At 48.5% G+C, this 22714-nt stretch overlaps 2 long non-coding RNA genes across 3 annotated transcripts; one reads left to right on the top strand and one right to left on the bottom strand.

Annotated features, from left to right (window-relative positions):
* Window positions 1-1917: 1917 nt before the first annotated feature.
* On the bottom strand, window positions 1918-8213 carry LOC113625726 (uncharacterized). Of its 2 annotated transcripts, none has more exons than XR_003434822.1 (3): window positions 7588-8213; window positions 6722-7418; window positions 1918-3037 (listed from the first exon to the last, which is right to left on the bottom strand). It is a non-coding gene; the product is annotated as an uncharacterized LOC113625726 (long non-coding RNA). The 2 variants fall into 2 exon arrangements; XR_003434821.1 differs by having other exon boundaries at window positions 7600-8213.
* A 9685-nt stretch (window positions 8214-17898) lies between these two features.
* Window positions 17899-18440, top strand: LOC113625725 (uncharacterized). The gene is made up of 2 exons (XR_003434820.1): window positions 17899-17937; window positions 18190-18440. It is a non-coding gene; the product is annotated as an uncharacterized LOC113625725 (long non-coding RNA).
* Window positions 18441-22714: the final 4274 nt, after the last annotated feature.

Genomic DNA, 22714 nt, shown 5'->3' with positions numbered 1-22714 from the left:
ATCCGCCGGAAACTCAAGATACTTATCAGACCCTTACCCTACTCATGATAGCCTATCTACTTATCAGACCCCTACCCGGTCCCTTATGACAAATACTCATTTCTTGTGTCGGAGAACAGCCTCGTGGCTTTTGCCTTTATAAACCCCTGACTCTTCGGTTTACCCGAATCTGTGTCTCCCGAATTGCAATTCTTACGACCCCCAAATAAAGCTCTTTGTTGTTCAAGGCCTTGAGATTGGTTAGTGTCCAACGCCTTCAAGACTTGCACTCCCTCACCTTTCCGGTCCCTGTTTCCACCAGCCCTGCCCTCTGTGCTCCCTGATGCCCGGCCTCTCCCTGACCCCATTCCTCCCTCTGTGTCCTTCCACGGCTGCCCCCTCGACCTGGAATCCCTGTCTCCCCTCGGCCCCTGATCAGTGGCCTCTTATCCTCTGGAGCTCTGCTGAAGAGTGCCTTCTCTGGAAACTTCTCTAAGCCCCCATCGTGAGCCTCCCCCAGTCATCATCCACCTAGGTATTAGGGTTCTCCTGCCATATTATATTATAGTTATTTCCTTTTCCATGTTATATTTTCTCTAACAGGATAACATCTGTGTGTCAATAAATTTTAATCCACAGCCTAGAGCTTTTAGTTAGTATCTGGAGTATCTTGGTCAGGAACTCACTCATCTAGGGTGGTGATCAAACATGAAAAGTTCACCACCCAGAGGGGCTGCAGCAACTTCCAACATCCTTATTGCCGTCTACGCCAGAGGCCTTGCTCTTTGGCTAAGGGATGGGGAAGCAATTTTTCACTTCTAGAATGGTCAGTATCCAAAGACTTGTACAGGCACTGCTGTCCTGTCCCGGGCAGAAGAGAGGGAGCCTGAGGTCTCACTCCCCCTTGGCTGGGGTCTTCCACTTCCTGGAGGCTCCTGCCATCTGATTGGATTGAGCTGATTTATTGTCGGGATACAGTTGCATTTGCCTCTAGTGAAGCTTTCACGCAAGGTGTCTGTTAGAGAGCCTGAAAGAACAGAGTGCAGGGACTTCACCAAAATTACGCTGGAGAGACTGGTTGGGGTTCTACCTGCTTGCTGACAGAAGTTGCTTCACGTTTGGGAATATGGCTCTTATTGCAACCCACCACCTGGTGGGGGTGGGGTGGGGGTTGGCAGGAGGCACCTGCATCCTTCCATGCATCCTGGGTCACTGAAGCCACCGTCATCCACCAAAAAGGACCCGACCAACATGCAACCAAGTTGGTTCAGTCTGCAGTACCTCATCTCTCCAACTACAGGTGAGCTTGAGAGCAGGGGCTTATATTCATCTCCTTGGAGACTCCGGCCCCTCCCCCTGCAGCTAGCACCACAGGGGGTGCTTGTACCGAAGGAGCAGGAAAAGGCCAAGACCCTTCATTGCTGAGCCAGCTTTAAAACGTTGAGGACAGACTCAGACATCCAGTCAGCAAATAGGGTTGGGTTGAAAACATATAAGAAAACAAAGAATACACAAGAAAGGTACCTTTTTTTTTTTTTTTTTTTTTTGCGGTACGCGGGCCTCTCACTGTTGTGGACTCTCCCGTTGCGGAGCACAGGCTCCGGACGCACAGGCTCAGCAGCCATGGCTCACGGGCCCAGCCACTCCGCGGCATGTGGGATCTTCCCGGACCGGGACACGAACCCGTGTCCCCTGCACCGGCAGACGGACTCTCAACCACTGTGCCACCAGGGAAGCCCTTGATGTTTATTTTAATCTTTATTAGAAGGACCAGTTTTGACTCTGTGATGTTTGTGATTCTCTGTGGCTTTAGTTTTGTAGCCTCAACCCTGAAGAAGTCATTCCACTTTTCCAAAAGCCTCACTTTTTCACTTTTAATTTTATTATTATCAAGAAAATGATTCCTCTGTATTTCTAAAAGAAATCCAGACAGTCAAATATTTATCTTTATTTTAAAAACACATTTCCTTTTTAAATAAACTTTTATATTTTGTAATAATTCTAGTTTTAAAGACAAGTTGCAATACAGAATTCCTATATTTCCTCCATGTGGTTTCCACTAATATTAGCATCTTTCATGATCGTGGTAGGTTTGTCAAAGCTAAGGAATTAACATTGGTCAGTACCGCCGATTAGACTCCAGCCATATTTGGATTTCATCAGTTTGTCCATTAATGTCCTTCTTCAGTTCCAGGATCCAGCCCAGGATCCCACCTGGCACTTAGTCTTCGCGTCCCCATAGTCTCTCCAGTCTTTGACAGTTTCTCAGTCTCTCCTTGTTTATCACGACCTTGACAGTTCTGAAGAGTGCTGTCCAGATATTTTGTAGAATGTTCCTTAATTTGGGTTTGTCTGATGTTTCCTCATGATTAGACTAAGGTTCTGGGTTTTGAGGAAGAATACCGACTGGCAAAGTGCCTGAGAGGGATTTTTTTAGATTCCTCAGTGCCTTTAATGCTAACGGGGTGATGTGTGAGATGAATTCTCAAAAGGGCAAGCTATTTCTTACAGAAAAAGTTTCAAGGAAAAGATATCAAAAGGTACCTTTCTGCTGTTATAAACATTACCACAGTAAATATCTTGGAACGAGACAATATAGTGAATAATTAAGACTTGTCAAAAATTAATAAACAGAAACCTCAATGAAAAAGAGTCGGGAGCCCAGAGGGGGAGCTCTCACATCCTGTGAGAACAGCAGAACCCAACAGGAAGAAGGAAGACTCCGCTTCTTCCCAGGCCAGGGCTCAGCCAATGAAAAGCCGTGGACTCTGTTTACTTTAGCCCTCCCAGCTCCCTCTTCCTCTTGATAAAAGCATTTTCATTCCCTTGCTGTGCAGGGACTTGCCCCGTAGCTCACCATGGTTGCGGACCCCAAATTGCCATCCTCTGCTGATCTCAGATAAACCCACCTTTGCTGGAGAAATAGATCTGGCAGTCTTTTTGTTTCAGGTCAACAGACAGTAGACTTTGAACTCGCTCTGTGTGCAAATTCTGGTTCTGGCCCCCCCCCCCCCAGTACAACTTTGAGCAAGTTCCTTGGTATCTGTGCTGTTTCTTTCTATAAAAGAAGGAATGCGGTACTTATTATTTATTATTGTAGTAAAATATACGTAACATAAAACTTACCATTTACCATTTTAAAGTGTATAGTTCAGTGGCATTAAGTACATTCACACTTTTGAGTAATTACCATTACCATCCATCTCCAGAACTTTTTCATCATCCCAAACTGAAATTCTGTATCCATTAAACAGTTCCCCATCTGTCTTCCGTCCAGGCTGTGGTAACCACTATTCTACATTTTGTCTCTATGGATTCGACTCTTCTAGGTATAATACTTGTCCTTTTGTGTCTGGTTTATTTCACTTAGCATAGTGTCTTCAGAGTTCATCTATGTTGTAGCATGTATCAGAATCGAATTCCTTTTTAAGGCTAAATAACATTACTTTGTATGTGTACCACATTTTGTTTGTTCAGTCATCCGACAATGCCCTTTTGACTTGTTTCCACCTTTTGGCTGTTGTGGATAATGTTGCTGTAAACATTGGTGTACAAATATCTGTTCCAGTCCCTGCTTTCAGTTCTTTGGGGTTTATAACTAGAAGTGGAGTTGTTGGATCATGTCACAATTTTGTGTTTAATTTTGGGGGAAACTGCTCTACAGTCTTCCACAGTGGTTGGACCATTTTACATTTCCACCAGCAACGTGTGAGAGTTCGAATTTCTCCACATCCTTGCCAATATTTATTCTCTGGGTTTTTTTGGAGGGGGACATGGGGTGGATAATAGCCATTGTAATTACTGTGAAGTGGTATCTTCATTGTGATCTTGATTTGCATGTGTCTAATCGTTAGTGGTGTTGAGCCTCTTTTTATGTGCATATGGGCCATTTGTATGTCCTTGGAGAAATGTCTATTCAAGTCACCTCTTGACCACCAACCACCTCTGTCTTGAGACTCTTGTCTGCCTTTACTTCCAACACCCTGCTTTCCTCCGGTTCTCCCTCCAGCTCTCTGATCAGTCCTCCTTTCTTCTCACGCATTGTGGCAGAGCGTCTTACAGTTAGTCCCCTAGAGGTCCCTGACTCTTCCTGTACTAGTTTAGCTCATGCCACCTTCTCAGAGAATCTCATGGCCGATGTGAGATTTGAGGAACTTATTTCCAATGAAGACATCGGGTATTTAATTAATACATTATAAATAAATAAATAAAGAGGTTCAGTTAAAAAGCCAATTAAAAAAGAAAAACTGAATACTAAGAAATACTCAGGTAATCAAAAGAAATCAGGAAGGGCAACAAAGAGAGAGAGAGGTATCAGATGGGACCAACAGAAAAAAATAGGAAGGTATTAGACTTAAACACAAAGATCTCAAAAGTTACGCTAAGTTTAAGTGGACTAAATACTTCAATTGAAGGGGACTGTCAGGCTGGATAAAGAAAGCAAGATCAAATTTTATTCTATTTATAAGACACGTATTTTAAATATAAAGGTATAAATAGGTTAAAATTATGGGAAAATATATAACATATACACCAATCATAAGAAAGCTTGAGTGTCTATATTAATATCTGGATTTCAGACTTGCCTCACCTGCTCCCACAATCACATATTCCTTGCAATAAATCTCTTAATGTATCTCCTACTAATTCTGTTTCTCTGATTCAACCTTGAATGATAGACACTGATACCAAAACTAGTTAACAACAGGCAGTGCACCCGGCGGACCCACAGATCTGCTCTTGCTTCAGTGGTGTTTGGACGGAACAGACCCAGGGATGCCCCTTCTTCCAGCCTCCGACCACCTTCCAACCTCTCTTCTGAGAGAAATTAAAGAAGATCCAAATAAGTAGGTTGTCCACAGGTTGGAAGGCGATATTGTTATGATGTCATTTCTCCCCATATTGTTCTACAGATTCAATGCAAAATCCCATTCACATCCAAGAAGGCTTTTATTGTAGAAATTTACAAGCTGATTCTAAAATTTATAAATAAAGGGGACTTCCCTGGAGGTCCATTGGTTGGGACTTTGCCTTCCAGTGCAGGGGGTGTGGGTTTGACCCCTGGTCCGGGAGCTAAGATCCCACATGCTTCATGGCCAAAAAACCAAGGCATAGAACAGAGGCAATACTGTAACAAATTCTATAAAGACTTTAAAAATGGTCCACATCAAAAAAAAAAATCTTAAAAAAAATAAAATTTATAGAGAACAGGGAACTTAGAATAGCCGAACAATTTTGAATGAGATTCAAAAGTTACTATAAATTAACTATAAACCGTCAAGTAGTAACAATTCTGAACAAAATGTCAAGTGTTACTATAAAGGTGCATTCATCAAGAAAGTATGGTATTGGCGTAAGGATATACCTAGACATCAGTGGGATTAATAGACCCTCAATGGTATATGGTTAGCTTGTATTCAATATAGCTGCCAAAGCAATTCCATGGGGTAAAGTCTCTTCCGTACATGGTGCTAGAACAGCTGGATGTCCATATAGAAAAAAAATAAATCTTGACCTTACTTCACACCATACCCCAAACTAATTATGAAACCTGAATGTAAAAGCCAAAACTATAAAGGTTTTAGAAGTATGCATAGGAGAATATCTTTGCAAGCTTAGAATAGGCAAAATCTACTCAGATGAGACACAGAGAACACTAACCAGTGTTTTCTTTTATGAAGCATTGACTTCATAAAATTCAAATGTCCTGCCCATCAAAAGCCACTGTGAGAAAATTAATAGGTAAGCCATAGATTGGGGAAAAAATTGTGATACATAGGTAGATAGGGATATCTATAGATAGATCATAGATATGGTAGATAGATAATAGGTAGGTAAATAGATAGATGATAGATAGGTAGATAGATAGATAGATGATAGATAGGTAGATAGATAGAGACATCTATAGGTAGATACACAGATAGATACCTGACAAAGGATTTGTATTTAGAACATATCAAGAACTTGTACAACTGAATAATAAAAAGATTTACAACCCAGTAATTGAATAAATGATCCCGATTAAGATATTGAGTTCAGAGTTCACTTTATATATAGTCTCTGGAGGCAAAGAAATGAAAGTTGAATTATACTATGAGAAAATCCACTCCCTCATCAATAAGGCTCTCCAGGCTTTCAAAATAACCACATAAATTCAAGATACAGTATCACAATTCCAGTCACCTTTGGTGCATTCTGTACAGAGGGTCTACACAGACCTTTGGAAAGATTAGCCGAATAACCCTCGAGGTTTCCTTAAAGCACAGGTGAGGGAGTGAACAGTTCAGCTTAATCCCATAAAGAGAGGAAACCGCGGAAGATCTGCTCCTGAGCGGCAGCAACCTTGACTCCAGGCAGACACACAGATGCTCGCTGTCGCCAAGGCGGGACCAGTTCTGCCAGAGCTCGCCTTTCCCACCCTTTCTGATTGACTCACCTGCCCGCCCACTCAGCACTTAATCATGCCCCCCTCTATGTGGAAGTCAGGGCTTGTAGCTTGACTGTGGGCTCTCCTTCGAGGAGCCTCTGGTGACTCATTTCCTGCTCCAGCACAGGCTGGGAGCCCAGGGTCTCCACGCCTGCCGTCTCCTGCGCTCCCCTCCACCTTGCCCGCGGCTGCCCTTGACGTTGCTATAGAGTAACAGTAGTAACGTCTCTCTGCGAAACCCCAGTGTGGACTTCTGGGCCCCAAAGCTTCACCTTCGTGCCGCCCTCGGAGCCGTCGCGTGTGCTGGTGCCTCACCCGCAATGCCGTTCCCATCCTTCAGCTACCCAAACAGCAGCGCCGTTGGTAGCCACCATGTCCATGAGGTCCCCCCCCCCCCCGCATCCTCTCTCCTCCCAGCGCGTCATCCTCTGCGCTCGGGAACTTTACAGTGTGTACCACTCAACAGCTTTGTCCTCCTCGGAGAATACAGACAAGAAACTTGTAAACACATAAATAAGACAATTCAAAGTACAGAGAGGCGTTGTGAAGACAAGAAAACAGGCTGCTTGACTTGCAAATGAAGTGTGGTGGCATAACCTCTGAGGAGGTGACTTCTGAGGACAGACCTGAGGGATGAAAGGGAGCCAGCCTTGCACAGATCCCGGGGAGAGTGCATCTGCCGGCAGGCACAGCAAGTTCAAAGGCCCTGGGGTGGAATCCTTGGGGCATTTGAGGGAAAGAAAGAAAAGCAGCGTGACCGGGGGGGGGGGGCGGTGAGTGGGGGTCAGTTGCGGGTAGGTGGACCAGGTCCGTTCAGGCGGGGCTGGGGGAGGTGAGGAGAGGCAGGTTGCAACCTAACTGTGGAACAAGGACAGGAGTGAAGGTGGTGTGCTGGGCCGTCTCTTGAGGTCGCCGGGACCCTACTTGTGAGAGGCATTTGGTCTTTTCTTCCACGGCCTCAGGAGTGGAGCTTTATCTGCCAGGGCTTCTGCCAGAAGTTTCACAGGCCACCCTGTTGGAAAGAAATTAGTTCCCATTCAGAGGACGCAGAGAGGGAGCTGCGGATTGAGAAGGCGGTAGACAGAAATCCTTCCCGATAGCCAGGACGGCGGTTAGGAGAGAAGGCAGAGAATTTTCTAATAGCTTCCTTCCTCTTGGCTTCTTAGAACTAGAAAACCAACCTTGCAATTTACCTAAATCAGACCGTCAGGAGAAACTCTCAGTGTCTCTGGGTGCTTGAAAAGAAAGAAAAAAAATCTCTAATGGCAAATAGGTGAGAAAGTGGAAGAATTCCTGGGTTGGAAGTGAGTGGTTCACAGTTCAGTTTCCAGTCCATTAGCACTGAGCTTTGAGAGGCCAGATAAAGGGGTGTGATCGGTGAATTTCCTCTCTCTTTATAATCGTAACCAGAACAACAAGCATGTTTTGAACACACCCTGGGAGCCAGGCACACATAACGTTAAGTAGCTTACCTGGAAAATTTACAATCTTCATTTTTCAGGTGAAGGTCGGGAGGTTGAGGAATGTGCCCATGATCGTGTACCTGGGCAGCAGAACAGCTAGGACCCAAACCCTGATTCTCGACTCTGGGGTCTTAACCCCTGCCTCTGGGTGGCTGTGGACTTTCAGCATCTGCTCCTGGCCTGCCGGGCGCTGGCAGAGCTGCTCCCTGGGCCCGGCAGCTGCCCCGAGGCCGGTCCTGTTGAGGCAGAAGCCGCCACCCCTTGGGGAGCTGGCCGCCACCATCAGGGCTGAAGGCCAAAGCAGAAGGGAGACCCAGGATTGGCAGAGTCAGGACGATCCCTGTTTATGCTCCCCTTAGGGGAAAAGGTGAGGAAATTGTGGTTCTCACGAACGCGTTCACCCTGGCCTCTCGTTGACTGCACATCTGAGCGCACCCAGCCCTCTCCAGGAGCTCCTTCCTCGGGGGTGGCTGAGATGTGAGCCGCGGAGGAGAAATTCCTCACACTGTTGGTTAAAGTAGGTTCCATCTCTTAGGTGGTGTGACCCTCAGGGCTGAGCATGTAGTCCGAGCAGATGCCCTAGACACGTGCTTTTCTAGATCCAAAGATGGAACCGAACTGGTCAGCAAAATCGGTTTAAAATAAGAGCCAGATGTGACAGGGAGGGGCACCCTTGGCGAAGGCAGTCCCATGGGTTGGCGCTCCTCCAGGTGTGCCCCCTCCAGATGCTGGCATCACATGGCAGGCCCGGGACCCTGATGTGCCTCTGTGGAACTGAGGCCCCCAAAACGTACGCCCAAGTCCCAACTCCCAGAACCTGTGACTGTAGACTTAACCTGGGAAAAATGCCTTTGCAGATGTATTTAAGCTTAAGATCTAGAGATGAAATCACTTTGGATTTAGAGTGGGTCCGAAGTCCCATGACAGGTGTCCTTATAAGAGCAGAGGGAGGTCTGGGACATGGACACACGGGGGAGAAAAGGCGCGAGAAGATGAAGCAGAGGCTGGAGTGGTCGGCCCAAGCCAGGGCAGCTGGGAGAGGAAGGCAAGGGTCCTCCTCTGGAGCCTCCAGCGGCTGCACGGTCTGGCCAACACCTTGAGTTTGGACTTTCGGCCTCCAGAATTCGTGGTGGAGAGAGGGGAGTCTCTGTCGTTCTAAGCTGCCAGTTTGTGGTCATTAGTAAAGCATCCCTAGAAACTGACAGAAGGTTCTACTGCCCCTCATCATGAGGCCTGACTCACTAGCTACACTGCACCCGCTCCATCCCCAGGGCAAGGGGTTCCCTATTTCCAGGGAGAAATGCAACCGAGAAGGGGAGGCCACCTCTGTCCAGTGTGCTGTCCCTTGTGGCAGAGCCCTGAGCAGGAGATGGACGCTGGCCGTGGTCCAGCTTCAGAAAGGCCCCCGCTCGGCACTGGGGTGGACCCCTCCTCCCGCCGCACTCTGGGCAGCTTCTGGGGGTCCGGCCAGGCCCCTCGACCCTGCTGGGGGGTGCGGAGAGGTGGGGCGCAGGTCGGTGTGTCTTCGCTGCTTCCCTCTCTTCTGGAGCTCTAGGCTCCGGAGTCACCCGGGGGTTCTCCCGGCCCTTCTCCGAACGGGCCCTGATGGAGCCGCTGCGTCCACGTCGCACAGGCCCGTTTTCCTCGTTGACCCGCCTTGAGTGTTGAGTGATTCCAGTTTCTTTGGTCACATGTCTACCGGCAAGTCCCACAGAGGGCTAATCCCATCTTTTCCGTGTGGATTTTTCTAGTTTCGCTCTAAGCACAGTTTCCAGGTTCTCGAGGGGTGGGAGGCACCGCATGGTTGGGGCTCCGTGGGGACACCCACCAGGGGACAAGCTGGTCCTCTGAGCTGAGCAGCCACAGCGAGATGCCAGAGGGATGGGCAGGTTCGTCCTTACTGCTCTTTTTCTCCTGTGTCTGTGTGTCTGTGTGCGGGCGTGCGTGTGTGTGAGACTGAATGTGTGTGTGCGTGTGTGTGCATGTGTATGTGAGACTGAAAGTGCGTGTGTCAGACTGAATGTGTGCGTGTGTGTGAGACTGAATGTGCGTGTGTGTGTGAGACTGTGTGTGCATGTGTGTGAGACTGACGTGTGTGTGTGAGGGACTATGTGTGTGTGTGTGTGGAGGTAGGAGCCAGTCACTCGCCACCACAGTTTCTTCTCACTAAATGAAGGGAGACTTTGAAGTTCTTACTCTTTTTCCTGTCGGTGCTAAAGCCCTGAGATTCTGTGGAGCTCGTCCCAGGAGAATTTAAAACCAGAAACAGCGAGCCCGCGAGTGCTTTCAGCAGCTCCAGCTTACAGAGCGCTCCAAACCCACAAGAGAAAAAAGAACGCTTTCAGGTCCTCTTCCTCTTCCACTGGCGTCTGCAGCAGCCAGCGCCTTCGGCACAATCTCCTGCTCCCTGGGAGGCACCACTCTCGTGGTTTGGTTTCACATCTGTCCTCGAGCCGCCCTCCAGCGGGTGAGGCTGCCGCCTGCAGCGCGGGCCTGAGGCCGGTGCGGGCTTCGCCCTCGGCCCGGGAGGCGAGTTCCCAGGCGGCCCCCTCGCGGCTCAGTGCCCCCTTTCCTTGACCACGGTAAAGCCAAGGACTTGCGTTGCAGAAGGAAATAGACCCAGGGGCGTGCAAGAGCAGGGAACGCCGTGATGAGGGCTCCGCAGCACATCTGCGCAGCTCCGTTTCATTCACTCCTGGATCCCCAGTGGTCCCACCATCCCAGACTCTCAGGATGTCGGAGGAATTGGGATCGCTCACGTGAAGATGTTGTGGCCTCACGTGCCAGCCCTCACGGGAGGGCTTTGCGCTACGTTCCCTGCCCTTCCTCCTTTGCTTTGTCTGCCCTGTGTCTGTGGATGTGGTTCGGGGAGCGGGGAGGGCGGGTGAGTAGGGATTGATCGCCCAGAAACGGTCCTTCTTATGACGCTGGGCCCCCCTTGGTCTTGTCAAGCTCCATCCAGTGGAGAGACCAGCCCAGGTACAGACCCCACCCAGTGGTTTATGGGGGTTGATGTGTAACTCTGGTTCCCAAGACACACAAGGTTTTACGGAAACACCCGAAGGAACTTTTTGGCCAGCCCACTACACTCAGATACAGTCTAAGAATAGTACGGTCCAGCTGCGGTCTCGTCCTCCTAGGCGCCTTCATTAATTCATTCCACTTGAGAAACAGTGACTGTGTGCCTTCCGTGTGCCGGCCCTCGTTCAGGGTGCTGGGGGGCGCACAGGTGAACAAACCCGCCGTGGATCCTGCTCTGGGCCCAGGCGGTTGGCTTCCTTTCCCAATGCTGAGGAAGTGCCCAGGCAGGAGAACGCGTCTGTCTCCTCCCCGCCCCAAGTGTGTGGATACTGGGGTTCAGTGCCTGCCCCAGCTCCCACGTTTGAGCGCCCCGTCTCCACCTTTGGTCTGCAGGGAGCCAGAGCTCCACCACCCCTGCGCCCAGCAGGCTTCTGGCCCCGGGCCTGGCCTTGCTCTTTCAGGCGTACAGCGCCCTCTGTTGGTGACCCACATGTAATACCCTGGCCTTCAGCTGGGGCACCGTGCAGCCCTGGTAGCCTTTTCTGCTCATCTGAGCCCGGTGTGTGCTGTTCACCCATCCAGCCATCTATCCATCCGTCCAAACAGCCACTGCTGAGTGCCAGACCCTGTCCGAGGGGGTGAGGATATAAAAATGTAAAGATAAATTTTCTGTCTTCATCACAAGGTAAATTTTCAGTGTTCTCACAAGTTTCAAGTTCAGCTCCGTTCCCTTGAATGAGGATCCCAGTGCTGGTGGCTGGATGGGGCCTGGGGTGCATTCCAGGTCCCATTATCTCTTTCAGAGGATGTGGCCTGAGGGCCCTCTCGTCAAGTGGAGCCTTCGTGGTTGTCCTGTGCGTCCTACAGTTTCCCAACCTAACTGGGCAGATCTGTCCCCACTCTGACTCTGTGCTACATGTAGAATAATGGGCTTAATTCCCCCGGGGGGACAAACTCCTATCCCCCAAAACTACCTCCCCCACCCCCGCCGCCCTGGAACTCCTCCCTTCCCCTCCCTAAATGGGAGCCCACTGGCCATGGGCGTGAGCAAAGACGGGCAGGTCCCAATCAGGATCTCCTGTCACCTTCCCTGCAGCCACCCGCTGCCGCTGGGCTCTGTGCACCCGCTCATCCCCACCTTTAGGTTGCTGGTCCGCCACCAATCCCTCCATCTTCTAAAGGCAAATGCACACACCTTGACTCTCAGCGGTGACCGTGGGGAAACTCACACTCCCTTTCTTGCACCAGCAAGTCTCAGAAAAACGCAGGCGTTGTGGCATGGGGCCCCCCAGAGGCCAGCAGGGGTTACCACATGCCCTCAAAGTGAAGACAGCCTCTCCTCAGAGGGACCAGCCTTTCAAGTACAGAGTGTTTCTCGCCGGCAGAAACACAGGGCCCAAGATTTTTTCTGTCTTTCTCTTCCGGTATTTCTGCGGTTTAACTCTTCTTAAAAAATATTTTATTAGGGTTGATTTACAATGTTGTGTTAGTTTCAGGTGTACAGCAAAGTGGATCAGTTATACATATACATATATCCACTCTTTTTTAGATTCTTTTCCCATGTAGGTTATTACAGAATATTGAGTAGAGTTCCCCGTGCTATACAGTAGGTCCTTGTTGATTATCTATTTTATATATAGTAGTGTGTATATGTTATCTATTTTATATATAGTAGTGTGTATATGTTAACCCCAATCTCCTAATTTATTCCTCCCTCCACCCCGGTTTAACTCTTTTTAAGCTTTTGTTTCAATATAGCAGCTTGAATTCATATATTATACAATATATTATACATATAATTATACATATATTATACAATATATTCATATATTCCTGTGTATGAATATATACAATTCATATGTTTATATATTACATGAATTGTATAATATATGAATTATACATACAATTCATACATTTATACATTATACAATATATAATATATGAATTCATATGTGCTATAATTCACCCATTTAAAGTGTATGATTCAGTGGTTTTAGTATATTCAGAGTCTTGTAACCATCACCACAATCAACTTTAGAACCTTTTCCTCCCTCCAGAAAGAAGCCTGTCGCCCCCATTAGCTGTCACCCCCCACTTCCCCCCAGCATGCCAAGCCCTGGCAACCACACACCTCCTTTCTCTCTCTGTGATTTGCCTGTTAGGGATAACTCGTGTTATTGGAATCACATAATATGTGGCCTTTTGTGTCTGCCTGGCTTCTGTCACAAAACAAGCTCTTTCTCCTTATTTCATCTGCAATTTAATTAGACTGATAATATCAACCTAAACGGGACACTTGTAGAGTGAGAGCGGTGCCCTTGATAATTACCCTGTGACATCAGGCACGCACATGGGCCACCCCTAGTCAAAGCGGCAGAGGCGTGAACGTCCTGCCTTCAACTGGAAATGGTTGCACCTCACATCCACTGTGAAGCCACCTGCCTCCCCTTCCCTAAATCAAAATTCCCCAATCACCCTCAGCAACCTCGGGTCTCACCAGGAACTGAAGTTAATTTACTTGTAGAGTTGCTAATGCTCTGTTCACAGCTGAAGCGTGCTCGTGATTTATGGGAGAAATAAGACTCATTTCCCCCAGAGATGAAAACTGGCAGTTGTATTTTTCATTTTGGAAGCATGGAATTTGACTGCACAGGGTGCAAACTGCAAAGGAAAGCGGGCGCAGAAAACACAGCTTTGTCATGACAAACATGAAAGGGATGGCACGAACGGTGGGCCTTCAGGATGAGCCTCTCGGAGGCCTAATGGGGTGGGTCACACGTCGCAGCTCTGAAAAGGGCAGCATGACTATTCATTGTTGGGCTGTTAAAGGCGCCTGGCTTGGAGTCGTCTCTCGCCGCGCCTGTCCCTCCCAGGTTCTTTTATGTACTCTCAGAAAATGGTTTCAGTGTTCATAAACCAATGAAAAATTTATTACTTTCACATCATAAGTATCTGCTGGGTGGAGATAGAAGTGATGCCTTTAGGACAACAGCTTCTCACGGTCGCTGCTGACTCACGAGCACGCGGTACGGTTCAGAAGTAGATGTGTTTAACTACCGATGCCTGCCCCTCACCCCGCCTTGCTGCAGTAAGGCGTTATGAAATAAGGAGATCTCTACCACCAGACACCTGCATCACTGTCATCAAACGAGCATTGATGGTCCCCCCACACGCAGGATGCTCTGCACCATGCTGACGGGGCTGCAAACAAAATACACTTGGGCTGCCCTGGAACGCTACACACACAGACACGATTATATATAGTAACCAAGAAGCCATCTTCTCCAAATCTCTGGCTCCCATCATGCCCCTGCCTCAGCCTCGAGCCTGAATTCTCTGAGGAACCGAGTGATGTTTCTGTGATTTGTGTTCTGAATTCACTACCCAGGTCGATTGAGGGCCACCTGTCACAGTGTGGCCAGGGATCACCCCCTGTGGAAGCTGGGTTTGATTCCCACTCTTCAGATGCAGGGAACGTCCTTGGAGCCAGACGTTGCGTCTAGACGCTTCCAAGCCAAGGAGGACCCTCATACCAGTCCGGTTCTGGGCCCCAGATGCACACGTGCTCCTCTGGTGTCCCAAGCAGCTTTTGTTTGTGTGTGTTTTGTGTCTGAGCTCATCCATCTGGCTCCCCTTCTGCCACCTTTTCTTCTGTTTACACCCACAATCTCAATTTGTCTTCCAGCTCTTTCCAAACCAATTAGGCTATGGACAGATTTAGTCCATTTCTAGGCCAGATGCTCAAATACATCCTTTTCTGCATTAAAAATAATCGAAGTAGGCTCCCAGCCAGCGCAGGATTTACAGACCCTGGAAATTCTAGGAGAAATCCGCAGAAATCTTTCTGATTCTGGCGCAATCCCCACATTCATTCAGCAGGGGGAAAAAAGGCATTGATTTCATGGGAGCATGGAAAGCATCTTAAGTGTTGGTCAGAGCACCCAGTCTCTCACAGTGAGAAGATCTGGCCTGGACCACCTGGTACCTTTCTTTCCCGATGCGATGTTCCTCTCCAGTGAGGTCACGCACCGCTCCTGGGCAGGGCAAGCCGCTTCTCCCAGCATTTGTGTATCCATCCCCTCCAGCCGGGGAAGCTGGGGTTTTCTTGTCAGCACTATGCTCTCCACTTTGTTGCTCATTCGGGTGCTGTTTATACAGATACGTCATATTCTCTATCTGTGTCGCGTGTTTAAGCTAGGACCATCATTTCTCACCTCATCTTAAAGCTTCAGGAAAGGGTTTGCTGATGAAATGGGTATGGTGTTCCAAGGAGAAAGAGCTCACGTCATCATGCCCAGGGGAGGAAAACAATTCCTTAGCTGGAGCCCAGCGGAGAGCTTGCAGAGCAGGTGTTTGTGCCTCTGGGAAAAAATCATACGATGCTGCGGGTTTCCTTGCTGACGGGAGAGCTGCCCACAGGCAGATACCTCCTGGCCATTCATGCTCACACAGAGGCCTCCCTCGGCTTCCCGGGGAGAAAAGCCAGTGTCAGAATCCAGTGTGCGAAAGACTCCAGCCTACTTCCAGGAACCTCAATTAGGTGTCGTAGGTGAGGCCCCGGAATCTGCAGGTGAACTGGATGCAGGAGTTGCCAGCTGCAGAATCTGGCCACGCTGTACCATGGCCTCCCTGGATCCCCCAGGATGCTGAGCTCCAAACACAGGTGCTGTCGTGCTGCCTGGAGGTCCAGTTGGGAGCCTCAAGGGTTAGAGCAGAGGGGGGACACATCATACCTGGGGGCCAGGTGGAGCACCCTGCGTGCAGCCCATGGGCACCCCTCATCAAACGTACAGGCAGAGAAACGCTGTCCCAAGTCACCCCACAGGAGCCATGGGTCCAAGCGTCGGAGGAAAAGAGAGGGGTCAAATGTCACCCACGATTGTCCCAACACCATAGGTTAACCCCGAAGGTCAAGGCTTCTCAAACAAAACCAGCTCTCATTTATAGATTGAGACTGACATTGCCCCTAACTGCGTTCTATACTGTATGTATGAGCCGCGTGGTGTCATTTACTGAGCATTTACTCTGGGCCACAAGGTGGGGCATCCTTCCTGTGGGAGGCGATGGCGTGTGAAGACCCTGAAGAGGACGGTGCTCCCCCCGCCAACCCCACCATCGCTCTCTCCTCGAAGTGTGGTCTGAGGCTGGCAGCGTCAGCATCACCTGGGGGGAGCGTGTTCGAAATGCAGGCTCTCAGGCCCCCAGCCCCCCTGAGTCAGAGTCTGCCTTCTAACCAGACCCGCAGGTGATTTGAAAGCAAGTTAACAATTGAGACGCACCGTTCCGCTCCTCCGAGGACCCGTGGAGGCTCCCATCTCCCCATCAGTGATGCTTTTTCTTGTTTCTGTCTGAACAAATAAATGTGCCTCAGCCCATACTTTTTTTTTTTTCTTTTAAAGGCACAAGCCCAGATTCCTATTAATAAATGAATTCCCAGTGAGTGATTTCCAAAGCCAGAGGGGACACGGCATGGCTGAGCTCCAGGGGGAACGGATGACGACTGCAGCAAACGGCACCGTCCCCAGCACCGCTCAGGGTGTTTTATAAACGGCCAAGTCTATCCCCTTATTAAACAGCCGCCCCCGAGCCCCCAGCCAGAGAAACACAAGGCCTGCGTTTCCTGACGCTGTGGACTTGGACGGGGCCTCCTCTGCGGCGGGGAAGCCAGTGGCAACGGGAACCTGCAGGGACCCGGCTCTGTGCCCTGCTCTGAACACAGGCGTGTTGGAGGCCGATGGGGGTGTGCCCAGGATGGGGCTATCGGCCGGGCTGTGACAGGCCTCCGCTGGTCTGACGCTCCATCCAGAATAAAGCAGGCTTGAGCTTTACCAGCTCCCTTGAGTGACAGATTAGGTGTGACCCGTTGGACAGAGTACTCGTCTCAGGCTGGCGGGGAGAAGGCTTCCGTGCCGGCCTCAGGGCTGGAGCTATTGTGCCTTAACCATCTGTCTACAGCGGTGGCATCGTCCTCACCTCCCACCTGTTCTACCAAAGAGTCAAGGACCCTAGGGACCGGATTTCAAACACTTCCCTGTGGCCCGGGCCACATCCGTAAGTTCTAAGGATGTCATCTAGTCCTGATACAGACTTGCTTGGTATGGGTCTCCTGCGGTTGCTATAATCAGTATTAGAATCAAGGTTAAAAGTCGTTGCTGAGAAGTGGCGGCGAGGCAGGAGGCTCGTCAACGAGCCCGTCAGCGTCAGATGCAGAAACTGCTGCGAAGGAAACTTCTTTGCTGAGTCCTCAGCCTCAAAGTGGTGACAATGTTAACTCTCTCGCAAGGCTTTTCAGAGGAACAGAGGAGGAGACATCAATGCAATTGCCTCGTGCCTATTAGGCATGTGGTAAATGGCTGTAGGATCTGGACCCTTCCTCTTTACCACTGAGTAGAACATGGAATAGGGAAAATCCATTTTGGAGTCAATCCCCAAGGCTCGGTTTCCGGCACACGACGTGGGTATCACGTGAAGGCGATTTGACCCAAAGGTATGAGTGTTCATGGTGGAGCTGTGCTGTGTTTACAGGGGGCCCTGATGCAAGGCAGAGGCTCAGCTCCGTCACAGCCTCATCAGGAGACAGTGGAAACTCAAACACTATGGATTCTTTCCTGCCAGGGTTTTTTTTTTTTTTTTTTTTTTTTTTTGGAGTATAGTCACTTTACAATGTTGTGTTAGTTTCTGTCGTACAGCAAAGTGAATCAGCTATACGTATACATATATCCCCTCTTTTCTGGATTTCCTTCCCATTTAGGTCACCACACAGAGCATTGAGGGGAGGGGAAGTTCCCTGTGCTATACGTAGGTTCTCATTCGTTATCTATTGTATACATAGTTGTGTATATATGTCAGTCCCGATCTCCCAATTCATCTCATTCCCTCATCCCCCCTTGGTATCTATACATTTGTTCTCTACATCTGTGTCTCTGTTTCTGCTTTGCAAATAAGTTCATCTGTATCATTTTTCTAGACTACTCAGCCATAAAAAGGAACGAAGTTGGGCCATTTGCAGAGACGTGGCTGGACCTAGAGACTGTCATGCAGAGTGAGGTAAGTCAGAAAGAGAAAAACAAATGCCGTAAAATACCGCTCATATGTGCCATCTGCCAGGCTTTTCTGGAACACCGAACCCCCTTGATCTGTCTACCTTCCCACCTGTGGGCTCACATAAGCCAGTAGAGGGCAACCTTCCCCACGGGAGGTATTACCTAAGGCAGGGCCAGCTGTGTGGACAACTTGGGATTTTCCCGCGGGCAGGTTGGTACCACATCCTGTCAGCCAGGCCTGTTCTGCTTTTTACAGGGAAACAGCTGCCTTCTTGTGCCCAGCCTCTCCCAACAGTGTGTCATCACAGGCCACTCCTGGGCCGCTATGTTCTGTGTGGTGGTCAGAGGCAACCAGCGGCCCCGCTCAAGAGAATTTAATTCTCACCGTATGTGTAAGGGCCGACGCAGTAATTTTGCAAGCATTGTTTAAGTATTTGGGAACGTTTTGTTCATTAGACAACCAAAGTACTTAAAAAGAAAATTAAACATATTTTCATTATAAAAGCACTATGAAATGTCCAAGGGAATTTAATTAGCCAAAAGTTCTAAAGTCCTTTTGTAAACAATTACTTGAATTTAAATAGATTTCTAAGTGAAATCATAAGATTTGTTAAGTTCGACTGAAAAGCTTGAGAAAACCTGGGTTTTACAATGCGTTACTTTAAAAAAAAATTGAACACTGTATTCATTTTTAACACCAAAGTCGCCTGTTTTGGTACTCAGTTTCCTTTCAGGACCACAAAAAACATGCAACAGCAAAGGTGCATAGGAGAAACCGGGTGATGTGTTTCCCCAGGGAAACATGATTTTTCTTACCTGTTCTGAGTCTTATTCTTTTCCCACTGGATCTGGTTTTACCCTTTGAGGGAGAGAAGAAAAATGTGAATTCAGTGTGTTGTCAGAGACGGACGATTTCACACGCTGAGCTCTATTTTTCTGCTAGAAAGTAATTCCTTCCTCCCTATCTCCTCCTAATAAATGATCTTCCATCTTGATTCTGTCTCCCTGAGATATCTCATCTACTTCTGGATCCGAAAGCTCTATGACTTCTCTTCCAAACACCGGTCCCCTGACTCAGATACTAGCTGTCCCTAGGATGGGATGCTGTCATCTCGAATTCAACGCATCTCTGTGATCTCCTGTGCCTCCTTTTTCATGTCACCCGGCTCAGAACCTCAGGCATCTTTAATGTCTTTGCCGTGGACCACTTTTATTTAATAAGATCATTCGTTCTTAGAATTTCCTTACCACCGCCATTACCGTTAGAGGCCAAGTCCTTACTTCCAGACCACAAGAACTTTTTTTTGGAGGGAGGGGGATTTTTTTCTATTGATATATAATTCACATCCCATTGAAATTCACTTGCTTAAAGTATACAGTTCTGTGTGTGGTTTTTACTATATCCTCAGGTATGTACAAATATAACCACCACCCACCCCCAGAACACATTCATCATCCCCCAGGGAAATCCTGAACAATGACTTTTGAATGAGCCGTATTGCTGCTGGTCTTTGCACTCAATTAAATATACCTAGAGGTGGTTTGAGGATTAAGCCGTGTTCGGTTCAAATGCTGAGAGCACCATGTTGTCCTTAGCTGAGGTGACTGTGATGTCGTGGCTCTGGGCTCTGAACCCCAGCAATACGACATACTATTTTTGTGGCCTTAATATTTCCTGTGCCCAGTTTTATCATCTGTAAAATAGGACAACAATGGTACAGTATGAGAATAAGATAAACTGGCATGACGTGAGCAATCAATGGACATAAGTTGTTATTTTATAAACTTCTCATCCAACCATATAACTTTAATGCATCTTCTTAGAATTTTAATTTTGAGATGACTGTAAATTCACATGCCATTGCAGGAAATCATACAGAGAGATTACTCAGTTTTCCCCAGTGATACCATCTTGAAAAACGATTGTCCAAATCACCACCAGAAAATTGGCATTGATGCGCACAAGATACAGAGCATTTCTGCCATGACAAGGATCCTTCACGTTGCCCTTTCCTAGCCCCCCACTCACTCCTTAGCCCCTGGAAATTCTGAATCTGCTCTCTGTTTTATCATTTCAATCATGTTAAGTCAATGCGACCATAGGGTGGTTGGGATTGACTTCCTTCACTCAGCACAATTCCCTTGAGTTCCATCCAAGTTGCCGTTTGTAGACACTGGGTTCACTTTCCTTGCCGAGTAGTGCCCTTCGCTGTGGATGGACCACACGTTGTTTGACCATCTGCCCACAGAAGGTTTCCAGATTTTCACCATGACAATAATGCGTATTTATTCAGACTTCACTGCTGAGAAAGAACTCTTTCGTAGATCTCACCTGTCCAATACAATAGCCCTGGGAGACAGACCAGGCCATGTTAGCCTCACTTTATAGTGAGAAGACGGATTTGCCCAGTGTCACATAGGTTGTGCATGACAGAGCTGTCCCTCAGATCACCCGAATAAATACCCTGTGCTTTTTTTTTTTCACCATATCACTCTGCTTCCTTTATAAACTCATTCATTCAACAAACGTTTCCAGAGTGCCTGAGCTCCAGGAACACAAAAATGACAAGACACTGTCCTTCCAGAGCGTATGTTAGAGGGCAGTCAGAAATTCAGAAAACAAAATAACAACCCAGAAAGGTAATGACTGTGATGCTCAAGGTGGGAAAAGAGAAGATGTGTTTGAATATGTGTTTGGGGGCAGCCTCACCAGGTCCCTGCACGTTGTGGGCATGGGAACTGGTGACAGTATCATGCAGTTGAAGGCAGTGGTATGTGTGTGCTGCTGTATAGAAGGTTCTACTGAAATTTCCCATGGAGTGTGACAGTTCCCTGAAGGTCATTGGCTGAGGACAGATGCAGGCTGGGACCAGACTCTTCGAGTCCCCAGAATAAGCAGAGCCTTGTACGCAGAGACCCAGAGAAATACAACTTTCCTCAGGTGGCTTCCGCAAGAGGAGGAGAGACATTCGCATTTGTCAAGAGACCCGGACCTCAGACCCTGGAGAAAAAGGGACCCTAAGAAAAGCACTGGGTCCACACAGGAAACGAGCCCCAGGGCTTCTCAGACCCACACCGCATCTCCAGGACAGCACACAGCAGTGGAATTCCCACCACCAGTTGCAGAAATGACGCTGCGAGCAAGCCTGTCTTCACAAAGCTAGTCATCGTGTTGGGGAGACAGACCAACAGACACACGCGGCGTACCCAGTGTGACGGGTGCCATTCCAGGGCCCACGGGGTGAGCGCTGAGGACATGGGACAGCCCAGCAGAACGGTGCTGCAGGGCAGGCGGGACATTTGAAGGAATGTGGGAAGAGTTAAGAGCTAAGGCATAGCACCCCTCATCAAGTTTGTTGCCCACGGCCTCCCACCCCGTTCCTATCCGGGCAACACTAAAGAGAAAGCAAGAGCCCTGGATTTCTCAGCTGGGCAGGACCCAGCTACTCCAGGTCACAGCCCTGCCCTCGGGGGCCTATTCTCCACAGTTATTGGCCGGCCTCTGAAGCATCCTTCCTCTGCTGCAAGAAAGGGCTCTTGTTTGCTGCTGAATGGCTTCGTCAGCCTGCTTCCTGCCCACATCAGCTTGGAAGCCCAGAAGCTTCTTTTCGTTTTTGAACCACCTCCGCCCCTTTAAGTTCAAACTGATGACGCCGCCATCAATTCAAACCTTATAAACATGGTATGGGTTTCCCCGGAGTCAGGAGGAGTTTATAAAAGTCAGACTCACAAATATTTTGAGATGGGTCCCTGTCTGGCTTGGGATTAGATTTAGGATGCTGTAGGGTAACACCCTTAAGAGCCTTAGAAGTCCTTTGACCAGCTGAGAGGTCTCGGAGACATGCCATTAAATATTCCTGAAATCGTAAAAGAGAACCACATCCTTGAGAGGACCCTTTTTTTTTTTAATTTATTTATTTATGGCCGCGTTGGGTCTTCGTTGCTGCGTGCAGCCTTTCTCTAGTTGCAGCGAGCGGGGGCTACTCTTCGTTGCGGTGCGTGGGCTTCTCATTGTGGTGGCTTTTGTTGCAGAGCGTGGGCTCTAGGCACATGGGCTTCAGTAGTTGTGGCTCACGGGCTCAGTAGTCGTGGCTCATGGGCTCTAGAGCGCAGGCTCAGTAGTTGTGGCGCACGGGTTTAGTTGCTCCGCGGCATGTGGGATCTTCCCAGACCAGGGCTCGAACCCGTGTCCCCTGCATTGGCAGGTGGATTCCTAACCACTGGGCCACCAGGGAAGCCCGAGAGGAACTTTTACCCTAAGGCCGTCTTACTTTGAGAACAACTTGCCTTCTGGAAAGGCTGGGAGTGTGAAGCAGTTTAATTTTGAACCCAGAAAGTCCTGGCTTCTTTATATATTCTCTAAATTATATTTGAAAACTGAAAAATTCTTCTTCTAGTTCATTTCTCTTTATCTGTCCCTTATCTGCTGAAAGAAATCAGTTGACACTTTCAACCTTCTGCCCAAAACTTTCTTGGCCAAATCGCTATCCATTAGCTATGGCTGGTTTTATTTTCCACATTTCCACACTTGTCACAGTTGAGCAGGTGACCGCTTTGCTAAACTTCCCACCACTACATCACACGGATTTTTTTTCCTCCAGCTTCCGATAGCAATTTCCTCGCTGCTTTTACAGGCCCGACAACGATCTTCCTAAAACTCTTTTAAGCCAGTGCCGTACGGTTTACGTTTTTAAATGTCAACACGCCGTTCCTGGTACCAATTTCCATTCTGGTTATCTGTCGCTGTGTAGCACACTGCCCGAAAACCTGGTGCCGTAAAA

This window comes from Aethalodelphis obliquidens, unplaced genomic scaffold (genome assembly GCF_003676395.1).
Source record: "Aethalodelphis obliquidens isolate GAN/ISIS:26980383/991018 unplaced genomic scaffold, ASM367639v1 scaffold16, whole genome shotgun sequence".
Classification (NCBI taxonomy): Eukaryota; Metazoa; Chordata; class Mammalia; order Artiodactyla; family Delphinidae; genus Aethalodelphis; species Aethalodelphis obliquidens.
This window is presented reverse-complemented; position numbering and strand designations above follow the sequence as displayed.